The sequence below is a fragment of the Callithrix jacchus genome, chromosome 11, assembly GCF_049354715.1.
Source record: "Callithrix jacchus isolate 240 chromosome 11, calJac240_pri, whole genome shotgun sequence".
NCBI classification, from domain to species: domain Eukaryota; kingdom Metazoa; phylum Chordata; class Mammalia; order Primates; family Cebidae; genus Callithrix; species Callithrix jacchus.
In genome coordinates this window covers 129,889,126-129,905,000 of record NC_133512.1, presented here as the reverse complement: position 1 = coordinate 129,905,000, position 15,875 = coordinate 129,889,126, and the positions used below count along the sequence as shown (strand labels likewise).

The 15,875-nt window shown below is 51.7% G+C and overlaps 1 long non-coding RNA gene and 1 pseudogene across 1 annotated transcript in view; one reads left to right on the top strand and one right to left on the bottom strand.

Annotated features, from left to right (window-relative positions):
• The window catches only part of LOC144578293 (uncharacterized), a 5,436-nt gene extending 1,260 nt beyond the window's left edge, over window positions 1-4,176 (bottom strand). Inside the window, exons 1-2 of the long non-coding RNA XR_013523790.1 lie at window positions 1,882-4,176; window positions 1-1,683 (exon numbers count right to left, since the gene is read on the bottom strand). The exon at window positions 1-1,683 is cut by the window's left edge and continues 1,260 nt beyond it. This is a non-coding gene — a long non-coding RNA (uncharacterized LOC144578293). The remainder of the gene's footprint in view (window positions 1,684-1,881) is intronic.
• An 11,397-nt stretch (window positions 4,177-15,573) lies between these two features.
• Window positions 15,574-15,670, top strand: LOC144578470 (small nucleolar RNA U13; annotated as a pseudogene).
• Window positions 15,671-15,875: the final 205 nt, after the last annotated feature.

Sequence of the window (15,875 nt, the reverse complement as noted above, 5' to 3'; positions counted from 1 at the left end):
TCTTGGCTCGCTGCCACCTCCACCTTCTGGGTTCAAGCGTTTCTCCTGCCTCAGCCTTCTGAGTAGCTGGGATTAAAAGCACACACAACCACTCCTGGCTGATTTTTGTATTTTTAGTAGAGATGGGTTTTCACCATGTTGGCCAGATTGGTCTCAAACTCCTGACCTTAGGTGGTCCGCTCATCTTAGCCTCCCAAGTGCTGGGATTACATGGATGAGCCGCCACACCTGGCCTGTCGTTTTTTTGAGACGAGTTGGATCATCTCATTTCATCCTCCCTTTGTTATATTTTCCAATTAAGTTTTAAATGTCTACGGATGGCAGCCACGAATTCTGGCATCTGTAGCCCTTGGAAGTCCACTCCTCTTGTTGATACTGACATTTATGCCCTTTTAGTGGGGCTTTGGCTGTGGCGATTGTATGCGGCGCTGGCTGAAGGATCTCAAGGTAGCTAGTGTCAGAACTGAATTAGAGGTCCGCCCTGGTAGTGGAGACGAATCCCCACACATTTGCTCATAGAAGTCATCTTCTGTGTGGATGATGATTTTTGAAGTAGGAGAGCAGAGGAAAAACGGGGGCTGAGCATTTTCCCTAAACGATAGTGGACATTCAAATCCCTCGTGAGGCTGGGCGTGGTGGCTCACGCCTGTCATCCAGCACTTTGGGAGTCCGAGGGAGGTGGATCACCAGAGGTCAGAAATTCATGACCGGCCTGGACAACTTAGAAAAACATCGTCTCTACAAAAATACCTGCTGGTATTTTTGGGAGGTTGAGGGAGCAGTATTGCTTGAATCTGGGAGGTGAAAGTTGCAGTGAGGTGAGATTGTGCCACTGCACTCCGGCCTGGGTAGATCATAAATAAGACATATAATTGACTCACAGTTCTACAGGCTGTACAAGCACAGCTCCAGCATCTGCTTGCCTTCTGGTGAGGCCTTGGGAAGCTTACGATCGTGGCAGAAATGGGAGTGTGTGCAGAGAGAAAGAGGAGAGGCAAGGCTCTTTATAAACAAACTGCTCTCAGTTGAACAAATAGAGCAAGAACTCACACTTCACCAAACGCAGGATGCTAAACCATCCATGAGGGATGTACACCCTCTAACAATAGTGAGATTTGGAGGAGACACACATCCAGGCTGTATCAGGCCTTAAATGATTTGTTTTGACTCTTAGCTCCTTAAATGACAATTATTTGCTCTTTCTGATGAGAAAGAGAGAGAGAGAGTGAGAGAGAGAGAGAGAGGTTTTCCCTCTGGCTGAAAGGCAGATGCCAGCCAGGGGGCAGAGTGCCCGCCGGATGGGACACTTCACCACACTGTGGAGGAGGGTCAGGGACACGAAGCTGCGGACACAGAGGTGGATATAGGTGGCTGCCAGAGTGCAGGCAGGCTGGAGCTCCCTGGTGCCACAGGAGTCCTGCACACAAATGCTAAGGAATGGTGCAGGCTCCATCTGAAATCAGGGCCACCCAGTCAGTCTCTAGCCTAGGCCTCTGCTCCATGCCAATCCCCAGGGTAGATTGGGGAAAGAGCTTGCTGTGCTCCAGGGCACAGGCTCACACTCACCACCCGGAAGCAGTTCCCCAAGCTGGATGACGGGTCCTGGAAGAAGGCCCGGCGGGCGGGGCTCTGTCCTGGGCAGGTTGGCTCAGGCTTCTCGGTGGCCCTGCAGTCACCATCCACCTGGTGGGACAGACGCAAGACTCAGGCATGCAGCTGAACCATGTGGCTCCCCCACATACATTGGCCTTAGCGGGAGACTCCACCCGACCCTGGGTCCGCAAAGACCACTGCAGAGCCGGCAGGCCACCTGCCGCTCCTGGGACTCTGCAGCGAGCGACCCTCGATACACTCAGCCAGAGGGAAGAAAAGCAGGTGCACCTGCTCACTTGCCAGGCCGGGCTGAGCTCCTCCAGGCTATGAGCCACAGAGCCGTCCGGCAACATCAGATCGGTGCCTGCTTCGTTGTCGCTGGTTTCCAGAAGGCCAGCGGATATGCCTGTGGGGAGGAGGAAAGATGAGGTGATCCTGAGAGCCCATGATCCTCCCCCAGGGGTCCTGGATGAGAGATGAGCCTCAGGCACACGAAGGATTGGTAAAATCCCTCCACCCCAGACTCCCAGAGCTCTGGACCCAAACCCTCATCACAAGAAGGAGAGAAAGCACAGAGACTGAGGACAGCATGTGTCCCCCCATCCCCTCTCCACATCGTGAGCACGAGTGGCCAGAATCCAGGCCTGCCCTTTGTGTTCCTTGGCAGAGGCACCACAGAAAGGCCAACTCCACCTTGGAGCCATATATCCAAGGGATGCGGGAAGAAAGCACTGGGCCTTGGTGCCAGCCTCTCAACCACAGTGGCTGCCTACAGCTCGGGGACCTGTTGCACTGGAAGCTGAGAATGGTGCATCCCGAACAGGACTTTGGTGGTGGGGCCAACTCTGCCAGGGCCCAGATTAACTGTGGTGCAACAGGTGCACAGTCAGGCTGCAGAGGCTGGTGGCCACGTCACAGGAGAAGGAGACCCCGTCCTCACTGGCCGGCTCAATCCTGGGGACATCCCTCCTTTTCATGGCAAAAGGCAGCTGGAGGTCTGGATGGCTATCCCGTGGCAAGGAGGAGTTGTACAGCCTGTAGGCCTGTGGACCGGAGGAAGTGGGCAGGAGGGATGACCGACAGCCAGGGGACGAGCTTCAAAGTGCCATCCCCCAGGCAACCTGCCACAGGCACAGGTCTCCAGGGGAAGCTCGGGCCTCTCCTCCTCACCTAAAGGCTGGAGTAGATGAGGGTCACATGGTTCAGCTCCAAGGTCAGGGCCATGAGCCCCAAGCCTGTCCGACTCAGCATCCGTGAGAATGTGCTGTGAGCAAAGTCTTGGGCCAGGAGGATGCTGCTGCACTGGACGCTGAGGTCCCACACCCGGCCGTCAAAAGTCACCACGTGCTGGGCCCCGGCAACCAGGGCGTGGTCTGGGGAGAAGCAGCCACACAGGCACGCTGAGTGGAGCCAGCTCCATCCACCGCAGTGGGAGCACGATGCCTGCTGGGTACCCCGATGCCTAGAGCCTTGGCTTAGCCTGCCCTGAGGCCAGGAGTCCCCCTCCCCTGGTGTGGCGGCCAGAGGCCCAGTGATCCACCACCAGCTTCAGGATGACGTGAGCTGAATGGCTATGGCCCGATTCAGCCCTAACAAGGAATGGAGTCCCCAGACCCGCTACAAAACTGCTGTGCTAAGTAACAAAGCCTGGCTCAGAGGCCACATAGTCATCCTTCTGTTTACATCGGATGTCCAGAGCAGGCACAGCCATGGACATAGCAGGCAGACTGGTAGCTTTTAAAAACAATTGTGGTAAGGCATGCACAACTCTGAATAAACTGGAAGCCACTGAATCGTGCACTTAAAATTCACACATCAGCCGGGCACGGTGGTGCTGAGCCATCCCAGCACTTTGCGAGGCTGAGGAAGGAGGATCACTTGAACCCAGGAGGTCAAGGGTGCGGGGAGCCGAAAGCGCACCGCTGCACTCCAACCATGACAACAGAGTGAGACCTAGTCTCAAAAAAAAAAAAATTATACAAGTCATCCATTTAATCTCAAGGAAGCTGCTCAGGTGGGGAAAAAACATTGACCGTTTAAGTGGATGGCCAACGGCTACCTCAAACATGACACTGGTGTCCTGCAGACCAGCCCTGTTCATGGTAGGGAAGAGATGGCCTGTGAAGGAACAGGTCTGACCAGTCCAGCCAGTGTAGCCCCTGAGCTGTGCCTTGGGGGTGTTCGTGCCCATGGTAGGAAAGCACCATCCATAATGCACAGCCAGACACCTGTTGGCCAGGGCCAGCATCCCAAAGGAGGCGCTACCGGCCCCGTGGTCAGCTGTCAGAACTGAGGGGCACAGAGAAGCCCATGGTCACACGCACAGGACTTCAAGACCAGGCTGTTTTTTTTTTTTTTTTTTTTTTTACAAGATCAGCGTGCTGCTTTGACCTGACTACACCCACGCTTCTAGGGAGCCGTAGACTTCCATGTGAGTCGCACACCGATAAACCGCTACTTGCCAAGCCTGGGTACGGTGGCTCCCACACGGACATGAGGGGCTTCCTCGTGCATTAAAAACCATACATGCTCCTTACCCACGTGAGTAAGCCACGTGGTTACCTGCATTTCACAGTAAAGGAAGCAGAGTCCACGGATGTTAGCAGACTCACCTGAGCCACAGGCAAGCTTCTCGGGAGCCCAGAGCTTGTCATCCCAGCACCGCCCTTAGCTGCACTGCTGGGCAAGGTCATATAATCTGGAGAAAAGCAGGATGTGCAGCCTCAGCCCTAGTCCCATAGGACCTTGGAAAGTCCAATAAGCTCTGGGACTATCACGGTAATGCCACAGGCCTCTGCAGGCTTCCCTGTGCCCCCACAGTCCCTGCCCCTGCATGGCCCTGCTGTTGTGCCCACGGGGTGGGGGCTCCCAGGGAGTAGGGTGGCACAGCCCAGGGCAGGACTCATTCCTCCAGAGACCCTGCAGCAGGCGGCATCTGAGCCGGTAGAACTCGGATGGCATGTTGGCCCTGGACAGTTGTCGGAGTGGCCACGGCAGCTTCTCCTTCATCAGGTAGCCAGTCCCCCACCCCCACACCACATCGCCCCCAGGCAGCAGCTGCGTCACCACCACTGAGTAGTTCCTAGAGGGAACCCACAGGACAAGCTGCTGAGCCGTGCTTTCTTTGGCTGCAGAGGGGGAGCTCAGAGGTCTGCAGGAAGAGCTCTACCATGGAGAGCATTGGGGTGCATCTTGGGGAGGGCTGTCCTTGTTCTAGAAAATCCCATAATGAGCTGGAGGAGCACAGAGGCTGACATGACAGCGGAGGTGGTGGGTGATGCCGGGACAGAAACAAGCTGCCCTATTTTGATGACACAGATATCTTATGTCATGTCTGATCTGCCCCCTGGGTCTTGGGCAGCATGGGGACTCTGTGTCTAGATGCAAAAAATAGCAGCTGGAAGGTGTAGGAAATTCTTTTGTTTTTTTGAGACAGAATGTCATTCTGTTTCCCAAGCTCGAGTATAGTGGTACGATTTCGATTCCCAGCTACCTCTGCCTCCTGGGTTTAAGTGATTCTCCTTTCTCAGCCTCCAGAGTAGCTGGAACTACATGCACTCACTGCCATGCCTGGCTGATTTCTAAATTTTTAGTAGAGTCAGTGTTTCACCATGTTGGCTAGGCTGGTCTCGAACTCCCGACCTCAAGTGATCTGCCCAAAGTGCTGAGATTACAGGCATAAGCCAGTGTGCCTGACAGACAGGTCTAGGAAATTTCTACAGTTGAGGGGAGGACTGGAACTTTCTCAATATGTACAGTAGGGTCAAGCCTGTGAGATCTGAATGATCAGGGAGATCTCGGCTCCTGTGGGGGTGAAGTGGGAAGAGAAATATTGCACGCTCTGTTGTTGATGGGCCACTGAGGGGGACGGGCAGGTGGACTCGCTTACCTTTTAGGGAGCCCAGAGGACCTGCAGCTGGGGGAAGGAAGCAGCTTCGACACCCTCACTGCCATTTAAATCCATTTTTTGGTATCCCCACGAGATTCCAATCACCGGGTAGGCGAATAACCAGGCAGGTGATTGTTCAACAAGCCAAAGCCCCGCCCTGGGAGCTCTTCCCTTCCTCAGCCTACATTCTGACCGCAAGGCGGCAGGAGCAGGAACTTGTATTACGTGGAGCCTTTTCCCCATGATGTGGGTCCGGTCCCTATTCTACAGCTGGGGAAACTGAGGCACACAGAGCCGATGCAGAGATATCCCAGGAAGAGGCAGAGCCAGAATCCAGATGCTCTGCAACACCACCTGCATGGAAGAAGGGGCGGCCCCCTTGCCTGTAGCCCGGTTCCTGGTGGGCATCATGGCTGTGAGGGAAAAGGATATTTGGTCCCCAGACCCCTGCTCTAGACTGGGTTCCCCATTTCTATCCACCACCCCCGTGTTCTCAACACAGGGACAAAAGGGGCCTTTTGAAGTGAAAGGGTGATCACAGCCTTCGTAGGTCAGAGCAGAAGCCAGAGTCCTCCTCTCATTCCCTAGCCTTGGAACCTCCCAGTCGCATCAGCCACACCACCTTGCTATTCAAACAGGACAGGCACGGTGGCTCATGCCCGTAATCCCAGCACCGAGTCTCTGGAGCCCAGGATTCTGAGACCAGCCTGGGTAATACAGTGAAATCCCACCTCTACTAAAGATACAAAAATTAGCTGGGTATGGTGGTGAATGCTTGTAATCCCAGCAACTTGGCAGGCTGAGGCAGGACAATCACTTGAATTTGAGAGAGGTTGCAGTGAGCTGAGATCACACCATGGCACTCCAGCCTGGGTGACGGAGAATGAGACTCCATCTCAAAAACAAACAGGCCAGGCACATCCCTCTCCCAGTCCTCCGTGCAGTGGAGCCCCCACCTGGAGCTCTCTTTCCACACTGGCCCCGTGGCTCTTGCTTGAACTGTACTTTCTCCTCAAAGCTGGCCATGGCCACACCATAGGATCCCCAGCTCACCATCTCACCAATGTTCCATCTCAAGCATTTGCCACCTAAGGTATGGCTCAGTGGTGGTAAACGATGAGCGGTGGGCCACACCCAGCCTGTAGCCAGCTTCTTCACAGCCTGCAAGAAAGAAGGGCTTTTATGTGTTTAAAAGATTACATAACAAGTCGGGAGTAGTGGCTCATGCCTGTAATTCCAACACTTTAGAAGGCCAAATGGGTTACATGACTGAAGGTCAGGAGTTTGAGACCAGCCTGGAGTGGCAAAACCCTGTCTACTAAAAACGCAAAAAATTAGCCAGGTGCAGTAGTGCACACACCTGTAGTCCCAGCAACCCGGAGGGCTGAGGCAGGAGAATCACTTGAACATAGGAGGCAGAGGTTGCAATGAGCTGAGATCACACAACTGAGACAGAGCAAGGCTCCATTTAAAAAAAAAAGATGATTACAAAGCAAAAGCAAGGAAATGTGACAGAGCAGAATGGCCTGCTTAAGAGGTGATTCTCGGGCTTTCTGCAGGGAGCTGTGCATACTCTGCTGTAGATGATTTCTTGGGCTTCGTGTCTGTCTCTGAGTAAAACTGAGCTTCCTGAAGGAAGGGGTCATATTTGCCCACTGCACTCTTCCGCAGCAGCTCCAAAAATCATGCCTGCACTGGGACTGTGCTCACGAGGTCTCTCTGGAGTGAGGAAGAAACCCCAGTTTCCTCTCCTGTGCAATAAGGAGTGAAGAAGCCTCTGTGTAGGGCGGTCAAAGTAGTCAGTGAGTCAGAGCATGTTGAAGGGTTCAGCACTGCAACTGATACGTGGCAGGAACGCTGGATGCGACACCCCAAACCCAGCGTTACCTGGCTGTGAGGCCATACAGGTCCAGCAGGGCTTTGCAGAGCCTCTTCAGTGCCCATGAGAACGTGGCCTCAGCCCAGGACAGCATCTGGTGGGCCACCTGGAAAGGGAGGGGACAGTGAGAGCTGTCTCGGTCATCCTCAACTGCCAGCCACATCTCATCCTTGCTCTCACTCACCAGCTCCAGAGTGCCTTTCATGGCCCCCAGGGTCAACCTGATAGGCCTGGGACCCTGGTTGCCTGGCATCCCGGCCACCCAGGCCTGTAGCCACCACATGGCCTCCTCTGCCCGCTCCCTCCACACCTCATCCAGGGGCCACAGCATCACTTCCAGGTAGGAGTCCTTCAGTGTGGCCAGGGGCCTTACAACTGGCAGCCAACACCCACCATGAGGCCTCTGGGCAGCTCAGAGGCCCAGCCCAGGCCTCAAAGAGATAGGGCCTCTTCCTGGGATTAAGATGATGGCGGGAGTGGAGGAAAAGGAATAGAGCAGCAGGCACTGGAGATTGCGAGTGAGTTGTCACAGCAGACCTGAGCTGCCTCTGCATGGCCTGCTCATAGCTTGTCTGGGAACTTGGACTGGGGGAGGGTTCCCACCAATCCTAGGAGTAATACAAGGTGCTCTGCATCTGAACTGTTTGTACAAACGTGGCTTATTCGAGACCCCTGCTTGCCTCCTAGGAGTCTGACACTGTGCTCTGAGCCGAGCGGCACCTGCCAATTAGGCAGCCCCACCAAACACCCTGGGTGACATAGTGCTGGGACAGACAAGTGCGTCCCATGTGAAGGCACAGGGACTGGGAAAGGATACTAGGTGCTGGCTGTGGTTCATCCTAGACTCTGCCCCGGCCCCCTTCCCTGTGCCAACACTCCTGCCTCCTCTCACTGTAGTCAATGACAGCTGTGAACAGCATAGTGTGCAGAGTCCTGAGCACTTTTTCAAATTCACTGCCCTGTGGGTGGCCATGGGACTCTGGCACAGCAGAGAGGCTATGGAGGTGACATTCAACAGCCAGCCAGAGGGACGCCAACCCTGACATTGGTCAAGGTCTTAGCCCCAGATGGTGGAGAGGTCAGAAGTTCCTAGTCCTGCCAGGAGGGCAGTTGGAACCAGGCAGCCGCCACTATGACTGCCTAATTTTGGTATTTTATTAGAGGTAGGCTTTCACCATGTTGGCCAGTCTGGTCTTGAATTCCTGACTTCGTGATCCACCTGCCTCAACCTCACAAAGTGCTGGAATTACAAGCGTGAGCCACTGTGACTGGCTTTTTTGTAAACTTATTATTTGTTTATTTTAGAGATAAGATCTCACTCTGTTGCCCAGGCTGGAATACGGTGGCACATTCTTGACTCATTGCAACCTCTGCCTCCAGGGCTGAAGCAATCCTAGATGAATAGACATAAGACTGAAGCTGAAGTGCCAGCCCTGGATTCATTCCTATATGGCTATGCTATTGGAAGCAAGTTCATCTCTGGGGATGAGCTCAGGGTACTCAGATCGCCACTTGCCAGACTCAGGTACTCTCTCTGGACATCCCACCTGGCCGGGGCACCCGCCTTGTGACTGAAAGCCAGGATCTGTGTGCAGTGGAGTGTGCGGCCCGGCCCCGGCCTGTAGGCGCCGTCTGAGCCGCTCTCTGTCTGCAGCCTCTGGCCAGTGCTGCACTGGTGCACTGGCTGCTTTGCCTGAGCTGTGAGGATCGATCAAAGAACCCCTACCCTCCTCTGCCAGGCAGCCCTCCACCAGGGCTCCAAGAGGAGGAGGCCCAAGCCCAGCCTGGCCTCTGCCGTGTTCTCCCAGCCCTGTGGTCTGCTTCGCCCGTCACTCCATTAAAACCTGTCCGTGGGGAGGTCTTAAGAGATGAATGAATGTCCCCTAAACAGACACACTTTTTTTTCTTTTTTTCCTAATGAGCAGCTACTAAGTCCTACTCAGAGCCCACAGAATGACTGATGGAAAATCCTGTGGTGACAGCGTATTTTAGCTCACAGAGCCACAGCCACAGGAACCGGGGAAGGCCCTGCCACCTCCACCTTCCCCGCAGCCAGGCATGCAGTGCCTTACCCGGGAGGCCATACGGGATACTCAGGGATTCGGTCGACAGCCAGCCCCACTGCTGCAGCAGGCCAAGGGCATGCAGCCCTGACAGTCCTGACACGAACAGCTTGGCATCCAGGGCAGCCACTCATCATCCAGCCTCCTTCCTTTCCATCGGTGCTGCAGGGATAGAGAGCAGGCAAATGAAAGGGTCAGCCACCAGGGACCGACACCCCCAGCCCCAGGCAAAAAAAGGACTCGGGAATACCCCAGGGTCCTTGGGATTGGGGGATCCTTGAAGAGTCAACACCTGGGCCCTGCACAACAGCCCACAGACAGGCCTGATCGTGGCTCGCTGCAGCCTTGACCTCCAAGACTCAATCGATCCTTTCACCTCACCCTCCCAAGTAGCTGGTACTACAGACATGTGCCACCACCTTGGCTAACTTGTGTGTGTGTGCATGTGCATATATATATACACACCACTTTTTTTTCTGTAGAAACAGGGGACTCAGTATGTTTCCAAGGCTGGTCTTGAACTCCGGGGCTCAAGCAATTCTCTTGCCTTGGCTTCCCAAAGTTCTGGCATTATAGGTGTGGGGCACTGTGCTTGGACCAAGGATAAAGTAGAATGAGGCCGGCCAGAGTGAGTCATTCCTGTAATTCCAGCACTTTGGAAGGCCAAGGCAGGCAGATTTCCTGAGGTCAGGAGTTTCAGACTAGCCAGGCCGACATAGTAAAACACCGCCTCTACAAAAATACAAGTAAGTAAATAACCAAGTATGGCAGGAGGCACCTGTAATCCCAGCTACTTGGGAGGCTGAGGCAGGAGAACCGCTTGAACCAAGGAGGCAGAGGCTGCGGTGAGCCAAGATTGCACCATTGCATCCAGTCCGAGCAACACTGTGAGATTCTGTCTCCAACAAAAAAAAAAAAAAAAAAAAAGAAGTAGAATGAAACAAAATCAAATAGGACAGATGACAAAAGAATTAACTACACACATCATGGGTCGTTAAATAAATGTCACCTTCTGAAGCTTCTGCGTCTGCAACACTGAAGGTCATCCGGAACAGACAGGTAGAAATGGGCAAGCTGTTATGGCTCCCAAACACCCACGTGAGGTGGTCAACAGTCACCGCTCCGAGTGCCCCCAGCCCCAGCTCCTGTCCTTACCTTAGAATCTTTCAGAAAACATAAGCGGCACACCCTGGTGTCACCGCCCTGGCTCTGGCACAGTGCCAGCATCTGCTAAGCCTGTGTGTGTGTTTTAAATGCCCCGTGTATTTTAGGCCAATGTTTTACATATGTTTCTTATTGTGGGTGATGCTATTTTATGGTTTGTGGGGACAGCTGGAGGTTGTGGGAAGTTCTGGGGGCTCACACTGAGCCTGAGTCTGTCCTTAGATGGGATGTTGATATTGAGAAACTGAAGTGATGAAGATCATCAGGAGGCATTTGGCCCACACCCTAGCCTGGTCATGGAGGAGACAGGACACAGGGAGTTGCATCTCCTACCTGTCACATGGGCCTGCTCACTCAGCAGATGGCTCAGTGATGTGGAGAGGCCAGCTTGCTGCCCACCTGCTGTGTGAGGTTCCCTGTAAAGATGACAGGGCTGCCCCCATCACCAGTTTCATCTCCAGCTGTGCCTAAAACCACTCAGCCTTGCTGACCATGGGTGGCAGCAGGTCTCTCTAGCCCTGAAAAGGCCTTGGTGTCATCTGAAATGACAGGCTTGGACAGCAAGCCCAGCCGTGATTACACAAGCTGGGACCAGAGAGAGGGCAGGAGATAGCCAAGCTAATGGCTTTCTATGCCGATTCTTCCGCAATTTTTAATTTTTCTTGAGACGGAGTCTCACTCTGTCACCCAGGCTGTAATGCAGTGGCAGGATCCAGGTACATTGCAATTTTCGCCACCCGGGTTCAAATGATTCTCCTGCATCAGCCTTTCAAGTAGCTGGGATGACAGACGCACACCACAGTGCCCAGCTAATTTTTGTATTTTTAGTAGAGACGGGGTTTTACCATGTTGGCGAGGCTGATCTCAAACTCCTGAGCCCAAGTGATCCGCCCACCTTGGCCACCCAAAGTGCTGAGATTACAGGTGTGAACCACTATGCCCAGGCCTTCCCCAATTTTTTAAACTCCGGATTTCTCAAAATTAGAAACCTGTGTTATAAACACAGAGGACTCCTCTTCTCTCCTTGACAACCCCCTCATTGGATCCATCAGGAACTCAGTCGACCGTCGCTATGGAATGTGACTAGAGTCAACCTCATCTGCCACCTATGCTGCACACCAGCTCCAGCCCTGGTTATTGAATCTGTCTGACTGCAACATCCTCCTGGCTCTTCCAGCTCCCATCCCGCCACTGGCAACGGATCTCCACTTGCAGACCAGACACGTCCGATGATGGCATATAGCGTTTTTTACTGTACAATCCAAAGTCCTTGAGGCCCGTGAAGCCAGAATTTTGTTGGTCACTGGTGCAGACATTGGCGGGCGGGCCACAGGAACAGCTCACTACACTCCAAGGCTCCACGTGAGAGATCCTCTAGGAAAGCCACGAGCAACTACAAATACCGCGTTTGATGGCCCTGCCAACCTGCAGACACACCTCACACACCCCTCTGATAGCCACTAGCTAGTCAGTTCACCCAAAAGATGTCAAAACAATACTAGCTATTATCAGACCGTCACTACTTAATGCTGTATTTCCCTGATCCCCACCGACGTATGTGCAGATGTGTGTGGACGAATGTGTATGCATCTGTGTACGGATTTATCTGTACATGGATGTGTGTAGATGTGTATGTATACAGCTATACCAAAATACACAGATAGGTGTGTATGAATGTGTGGATATGGATTGTGTGTACAGTGATGTGTACATGAAGGTGTCTATATGTAGACATGTGTATGAATGTGTGGGTGTACAGACGTGTGTGTGGATGTAAAGACATGTATATATATGAATATGTGTATATGAATGTATCTGTACAGATATGTCTACATGTGGATGTAGATGCTTGCAGCTCTTCCTGCTGACAGGCACCTCCTAGCGCTGGCTTTCTCCAGTATGTATCAGAAGCTGTGCGGTGGTGTCAGAGCTTCCTCAGGGTGCGGGTGAACTGGGTGAGCACAGAATTTCTCTCCCAAACCACGACGTTTAGCAGTTAAAGACAATGCTAGTCACAAATGCGTCAGGTCAGCAGGCATAAACTGGGGCTCTGCAGGCAACCCAGGACACAACCCCCACACACCAGGGTAGGGGGTGCCAAACAGAACGCTTCCACCATCAACCTTAAATCCCACAAACTCTAAGGTTGAACACGAGCCTCGAACCCCTGGGCCCAGGGATTCGAGGTTGAACCCAAGCTCTGGCACTTTGTATTCATGAGCTCATCTGCCTCAGTTTCCTCATCTTAAATGGGGTTACAAAGAGGACTTGAAGAACAGACTTCCTCTCTGCTGGAACAGGCTCCAGAAAGTTGGAGTGCTGGCTGTTACTGTAATTTTGATGAGTCTGGGGCAGATGGAAGTAGAATTTCTCCAAAGGCAAATAAACATTTCGAGGCTTCAGGCAGCTCTATAGAGAGTGGCAGGAAGGTCTCAGGGGAGGTACGGGCAATCTGTGCTTGCATATGTAGCAAATAACAAGACGTTCAAGGGCCCCTGGGAGTTCTGGAAATGAGGCAGAAGTCTCAGCCATCAGACAGGTGGGGCTGTAGGAGGACGACGGCTCTCCCCTGACATGAGTCTTCACCCAGACTGATGGCACAGGTGCAAGTGGAGAGAGTATTTATGCAGCAAGACATCCAGCTCGGCTTCAGATGCTATACTCCAGGCCCCAGAGAAGACACTGAAAACTGAGGCAGAATCGGTGATCCTATGCTGAATGTGCCCAGTGGTCATGCCTGGCGAGATCAAGTCTAAAGCTGCTATTTGTACCTGGCTGGAGTGCGGCGGCACGATCTCGACTCACTGCAACATCCGCTTTCCAGATTCAAACAATTCGTATGCCTCGGCCTCCTGAGAAGCTGGGCCTACAGGCGTGCACCACCACGCTCATGTAAGTTTTGTATTTTTGGTAGAGGCAGGGTTTCACCTTCCTGGCCGGCCTGGGCCCAAATTCCTGACTTCATGTGATCCTTCCGCCTTGCCTCACAACATTCGTACACTTTTTGAAGTCACGGATCTGCCTGAAAAGTGGATAGAAGTTTTAAATCTCCCCGGGATGGAGGAGGCAGACACAAAATTTCAACACAAGGACAAGAGCTTCAAGTGACTAAGTTCTATCCAGGTACCTTTTGGTAAGATCTCTTGAAAAGCACCTACAGAGATGAAAACGACCCTGAACAATATAGTAAGACCCATCTCCACTAAAAAGAAAATAAAAATATAGAAAGGCATGGGGGCACAGGTTTTAGTCTCTGCTACTTGGGAGGCTGAGGAAAGAGGATCGCTTGGGCCCAGGGGTTCAAGGCTGCAGTGAATTAGGATTATGCCATTAAATACAAGACCTTGTAGAAGAAAGAGAAAAGTGGGGGAGAGAAAAAAGAGGAGGATGAGAGGGGGAAAGGGAAGAAAAAAAGTAGGAAGAGGGAATAGTGAGAGGGAAAGAAAGAAAAAAGAAAGAAAATAGAAAAGAAATGAGGAAAACATATAAACATTTACTCTGTGAGAGAATGGTGTTCTCGACAGAATAATTTTAACAGGAAACCTGGGAAAAACTCAAGAGCACTTCATTATGAAACTAGCTGAATGCATTCCATTCCATGGACTATTACATGGTCATTTGCACTATACGGGAGATGCTGATTTTATTAGGTAAATATATTAACTCCACGTGCTGATTGTGTGCATAGATCATCTCGGAAAAGAATCACCAAAGGAACCGTAACAGTGGTTGGCTTCGAGGAGGGGTGGGAGAGCGGCTTTAAGGCTGCACCAACACCAACTGATAGAACTTTTTGCAATAAAGACCATATTTCTGGGCCATCTGCAGCTGTGCAGCACTTGAAATGTGGACCATGCAGCCAAAGAACCAAATCTTTCATTTTCTTAAATGTTAATTTATTTAGATTTTTTTTCCTTTTTTGAGATGGAGTCTCGCTCCGTTGCCCAGGCTGAAGTGAAGTTGCATGATCTTGGCTAACTGCAACCTCTGTCCCCCAGGTTCAAGCACTTCTTTTGCCTCAGCTTCCAAAGTAGATAGGGTTATATGGGCTCACTGCCGCATCCGGTTGCTTTTTGTGTTTTTAGTATAGATGGGGTTTCACCATGTTTGTCAGGCTGCTCTCAAACTCCTGACCTCAGGTGAGCCACCAGACTCGGCCACCTAAAATGCTGGGATTACAGGCATGAGCCACCGTATCCAGCATCACGTAGATTTCATAAACACATATGCCATGAGCTGCCATATGGGAGACTCGGTTCTATACTCTTTCATAGTTTTTGAACTTTGAATCATTTAAATGCATGGCCTATTTTTTTTAGTTGTAGCACTTAATAGAATAGTATTTAGATTGTATTAATCTAAATAAAATCTACCATAGAATTTACATTGTACCAGTGAATGCTGATGTATAAAAAAATTGCCAAGGTGTGTGTGTGTGTTCATGTGCACGTTTATATGTATGTATATTTCACTTTTTTTGAGTTAGTCTCACTCTGCCACAAAGTCTGGAGTGTGGGAGTATGAACCTGGCTCGCTGCAACCTCTGCCTCTAGGGTTCAAGCGGTTCTCCTGCCTAAGCTTCCCGAGTAACTGGGATTACAGGTACACACCACCACATCCAGCTCATTTTTGTATTTTTAGTAGAGAAGGCGTTACACCATGTGGGCCGGGCTGGTCTTGAACTCCTGATCTCAAGAGATCCACCTGCCTTGGCCTCCCAAAGTACTGAGGATTACAGGCATGAGCCAGCATGCACAGATAAAAAGGTGTGTTTTTTGAGACAAATGAACAACGTACAAACAAAAAATAGGGAACAGCTGGGGGTGGTGGCTCATTCCTATAATCCTAGCTCTTTGGGAGGCTGAGGTGGGAAGATCGCTGGAATCCAGGAGGTTAAGGCTGCGGTGACCCATGATTGCACCACTGCCCTCCAGCATGAGTATTGCAGCAAGACCCTGCCTCAAGAAAAACTAAAATTTTAAAAAATCAAAACCTAATCATGACAATTGGGTTATCAGGCTATTTTATGATATGTGCCATTCTCAGAACTTGTTACGGCATCATCACATCACTCATCCGACACCAAAATTAAAAAATAAAACCCAGAAACTCAAACTAAAAATATTTGCAAATCCATAGTGTTATGCGTTGTGCTCTGTCTCCCTGAAAGACGCTGAAGCCCTACGCCACAGGGTCTGTGGATGCGACCTTATTTGGAAATAGCCTCTTCACATGTGATCGACCTAAGCTGAGGTAATGAGGGTGAATCCTAATCCAGTGTGCCTGG